Here is a 5000-nt window from a genome sequence, read left to right on the forward strand (position 1 = left end):
GTGGTTGGGCGAAGTTCCTTGACGGAACGAGGAGCCGGCTGCTTATGCTGACGTTCGTGGTTGGGCGAAGTCTTGTGATATCCTCGAAACGAGGAGCCGGCCGCACGTGTGTGCAGCCTTCGTTGTAGGTCCATGTTTAGAGATGCTCACGAAATGAGGAGCCGGCCGCTTATGTCGGCGTTTGTGGTTGGGCGAAGTTCCTTGATGGAACGAGGAGCCGGCTGCTTATGCTGACGTTCGTAGTTGGGCGAAGTCTCGTGATGTGCTCGGAATAAGGATTCGAAGCGCTTGGATTGCCGCGTTCGTGGCTGGGCGAAGTTTCGTGTTTGGCACGGAACGAGGAGCCGGCTGCAGGTTTTAAAGATTCTCGCCCGAAATCGATCAGTCGTTACCGTTGTCTACGGACTTCGGTAGGACGATCTATTCCAGGGACGAAGACGTCGACGTTGTGCGACGCCCGTTACATTAGCGTTTTTATGCTCTTTCGGGATTGTCTGCGACGTTTGTCTCCGTCCGAATTTTTTACGATAATTGTCACTAGATTAGTACGCAAACTAGTTGAACCGAAGATTTTGCGCCGATCGACTGACGTATTGACCCTTCAGTGGGTCGTCTCAGTCATTGGAATGTCATTCTCGAGGAGGTTCGCAGTTGGCGTCTCGTATTTCGAGGGAAAGTCCATTGCGACTAGTACCGAGAAATCGAACATAAAAGATTACCCTGAACGGTGGATCACTTGGCTCGTGGGTCGATGAAGAACGCAGCTAATTGCGCGTCAACATGCGAACTGCAGGACACATGAACATCGACATTTCGAACGCACATTGCGGTCCTCGGACACTGTCCTCGGACCACTCCTGACTGAGGGTCGGTTCCATTACAAAGACTGCCCGGCCAGACGTTATGGCTTGACGAAGTGACGACGTAAAGGTCGTCTAACGTTGATCCTGTACCGAAGGTCATTTGGGCGAGTTGGACGGTTTGCCGCGTGACGATCAACGTTCTGTCGTTTCGACGCCTCGTGTGTTGGAATGATGAGGAGTTGTTTTCGTAACGCGCCGTCTTGAATTGCGAAAGCATATATTGTGGTGTCGTGGTATTGCTCGATCTGCGCCCATGACTGTAGACATGCGATCGTCGTGTCCGAGAAATCTGAACGACGTCCGATCGCTTTAATGTGCCAGTTGTCGCGCGTTGCGGATGAGCTTTCATGAGCGCACCCCCGAAACACCGAAGCACTTTGCTTGGATTCGCATGATCCGCCATACGGAGCAGGAGATAATAGACGCCTTTGAGTAGGCTAACTCCCTCGCGTAAGGTACGTGATTTTATGAGCCGCCAAAGGTTAGTTTCGGAACGTTTCGATGATTTGAACATACGACCTCAGGACAGGTGAGACTACCCGCTGAATTTAAGCATATTATTAAGCGGAGGAAAAGAAACTAACTAGGATTCCCTTAGTAGCGGCGAGCGAACAGGGATTAGCCCAGCACTGAATCCCGCGATCGTAACCGGTCGCCGGGAGATGTGGTGTTTGGAAGGATCCATTATCTGGCGAGTTCGCGGCGCGTTCAAGTCCATCTTGAATGGGGCCATCGCCCATAGAGGGTGCCAGGCCCGTAGCGACCGCTGCGGCTTGCTAGAGGATCTCTTCTTAGAGTCGGGTTGCTTGAGAGTGCAGCCCTAAGTGGGTGGTAAACTCCATCTAAGGCTAAATATAACCACGAGACCGATAGCGAACAAGTACCGTGAGGGAAAGTTGAAAAGAACTTTGAAGAGAGAGTTCAAGAGTACGTGAAACCGTTCAGGGGTAAACCTGAGAAACCCGAAAGGTCGAATGGGGAGATTCATTCGCGCCTGTTGTTGGGATTTACTGACTGTGGAAACGGCGACGTTCGCGTTGGCTGTTCCCTTCGGTTCATCTCCGGCTTCGGACGCGTGCACTTCTCCCCTAGTAGGTCGTCGCGATCCGTTGGGTGCTGTTCTACGGTCTCGAGTGTAGCCCGTGAGCTCGGATTTTCCGATGTTTACGGACACTGGGTTTCCGAACAGCTCGCTCGACGGTTTACTGATGGCGGGAGGCCGCGACTTAGTTCGCGTCCGGCCCGTGGCAAGTATGTGAATTGTGATGGCGATCGGACCTAGTGCCGATTCCGTCCGTTTGCGACTGTTCGCCGCGGTGTTCTTGGACAGACCTCTTGAAACGCCGATCAGCGACGCTATTGCTTTGGGTACTTTCAGGACCCGTCTTGAAACACGGACCAAGGAGTCTAGCGTGTGCGCGAGTCATTGGGAATCACTAAACCTAAAGGCGCAATGAAAGTAACGGTTCACTTTATGTGAACTAAGGGAAGATGGTCGGTCTCCATGACTGACCCGCATTCCCGGGGCGCCTCATTCTCATTGCGAGAGGAGGCGCACCAAGAGCGTACACGCTGGGACCCGAAAGATGGTGAACTATGCCTGGTCAGGACGAAGTCAGGGGAAACCCTGATGGAGGTCCGTAGCGATTCTGACGTGCAAATCGATCGTCGGAACTGGGTATAGGGGCGAAAGACTAATCGAACCATCTAGTAGCTGGTTCCCTCCGAAGTTTCCCTCAGGATAGCTGGCGCTCGTTGCATACGAGTCTCATCCGGTAAAGCGAATGATTAGAGGCATTGGGGTCGAAACGACCTCAACCTATTCTCAAACTTTAAATGGGTGAGATCTCCGGCTTGCTTGAATGTGAAGCCGCGAGATTTCGGATCAGAGTGCCAAGTGGGCCATTTTTGGTAAGCAGAACTGGCGCTGTGGGATGAACCAAACGCCGAGTTAAAGCGCCTAAATCGACGCTTATGGGATACCATGAAAGGCGTTGGTAACTTAAGACAGCAGGACGGTGGCCATGGAAGTCGGAATCCGCCAAGGAGTGTGTAACAACTCACCTGCCGAAGTTACTAGCCCTGAAAATGGATGGCGCTGAAGCGTCGTGCTTATACTCGGCCGTCAGTGGCATGTGCGGTCGCCCTTCGGGGCGGTCATGAAGCCCTGATGAGTAGGAGGGTCGCGGAGGTGAGCGCAGAAGGGCTGGCCGTGAGGCCGTCTGGAGCCGCCTTCGGTGCAGATCTTGGTGGTAGTAGCAAATACTCCAGCGAGGCCCTGGAGAGCTGAGGTGGAGAAGGGTTTCGTGTGAACAGCCGTTGCACACGAGTCAGTCGATCCTAAGCCCTAGGCGAAAGCCGATGTTGATGTGGCGTTGTTAATCGTGTTTATAAGTGGTGGCAGAAATGCTATGCATCTTGACGCGTGACGCACGCCCGTCGGGCGAAAGGGAATCCGGTTCCTATTCCGGAACCCGGCAGCGGAACCGAAATTAAACCGGGCCCTCGTAAGAGAGTTCGTCGGGGCAACCCAAAAGGACCCGGAGACGCCGTCGAGAGATCCGGGAAGAGTTTTCTTTTCTGCATAAGCGTTCGAGTTCCATGGAATCCTCTAGCAGGGAGATATGGTTTGGAACGCGAAGAGCACCGCATTTGCGGCGGTGTCCGGATCTTCTCCTCGGACCTTGAAAATCCGGGAGAGGGCCACGTGTAGGCGTCGCGCCGGCTCGTACCCATATCCGCAGCTGGTCTCCAAGGTAAAGAGCCTCTAGTCGATAGAATAATGTAGGTAAGGGAAGTCGGCAAATTAGATCCGTAACTTCGGGATAAGGATTGGCTCTGAGGATTGTGGCGTGTCGGGCTTGTTGGGGAAGTGGGTCACGGCTAACGTACCGGGCCTGGGCGAGGTGATGCGTTTCGCTTGCGTTACGTTTGATCCGAGCTCGGTCCCGCGTCTTGGCCTCCCGCGGAATCGTCAAGCTTCGAGACCCCGTGAGTGCTCGCAAGGGTGCTCTGGGTAATCTCTGCGGCCGTCATCTAACAATCAACTCAGAACTGGCACGGACTGGGAGAATCCGACTGTCTAATTAAAACAAAGCATTGCGATGGCCCCAGCGGGTGTTGACGCAATGTGATTTCTGCCCAGTGCTCTGAATGTCAACGTGAAGAAATTCAAAAAAGCGCGGGTAAACGGCGGGAGTAACTATGACTCCGGGTGAGCATATTACTTACCTTGGAGCACATATTCAACCCTGGGGTGGCTCTGACGCTGCAGAGATATCGTTGGAACTGAATAACTGTCTCTTACGCCTTAAGAAACTAAAACTTAAGCCCCACCAGAAGATAAGGCTACTTACCGGTTACGTTCTCCCCCATTTCATGCATCCACTGGTGTGTCAGCCGCCAGGTCTGACAAAACTGAGAGAAATGGATAGGGCAATCAGGGTGTACGTCAAGTCAGTCCTCCACCAACAGCTCTCGCGCGCAGATGCGTCGCTCTATGCCTCCTGTAATGACGGTGGTCTGGGTATCCCCAGACTGGAATGGATCGTCACTGCTGCTGCCCTGAAAAATGGTCTAAATTTCTTAAATAGCCAAGATCCCCTTGTAAAGGCCATAACTCTAAGCTCCAAATTGGAGGAAAGACTTAAGCGAATGTCAATGTCGCTTAGGATTAACTGGCCGTGTACTGTCAAAGACGTTGAGAAATTTAAGAGATCGAAAAAGAAGGAAATCCTTCAAGAATGGAAATCACTTACCTTTCAAGGGAAAGCCGTTGATTCGTTCACCGACGATCCCATCGGTAATTACTGGCTGAAGAATCCAACAGTTCTTAAGTCCAGCCGCTACATCACAGCCCTGAAAATGAGAACTAATCAGGTTGGTTTGAGGGTGAGTATGAACATAGCACAGCGGCAGGAGGATATACGATGCAGAAAATGTAAGGCCCAACCTGAAACCCTAGGACATGTTATAGGTCTCTGCACCTACACCAAGCCACAAAGACTTAGAAGGCACGATGAAATACTTACCTTTGTAATGGATGAGATAGCTAGGGGGGATCAGAATCTCCAGATAACGAAAGAGCCATCAATTGTAGTAGAGGGAAAAATGTACAAACCTGACCTGGTGTTGATA

At 52.2% G+C, this 5000-nt stretch overlaps 1 non-coding gene and 1 pseudogene across 1 annotated transcript; both read left to right on the forward strand.

Annotated features, from left to right (window-relative positions):
- The first annotated feature begins 716 nt into the window (after window positions 1–716).
- LOC123687024 lies at window positions 717–871 on the forward strand. Its single transcript, XR_006748772.1, has one exon. It is a non-coding gene; the product is annotated as a 5.8S ribosomal RNA (ribosomal RNA).
- A 507-nt stretch (window positions 872–1378) lies between these two features.
- LOC123688125 overlaps window positions 1379–5000 on the forward strand; it is a 5893-nt pseudogene continuing 2271 nt past the window's right edge.

This window comes from Harmonia axyridis, chromosome X (assembly GCF_914767665.1).
Source record: "Harmonia axyridis chromosome X, icHarAxyr1.1, whole genome shotgun sequence".
In the NCBI taxonomy this organism is placed as follows: Eukaryota; Metazoa; Arthropoda; class Insecta; order Coleoptera; family Coccinellidae; genus Harmonia; species Harmonia axyridis.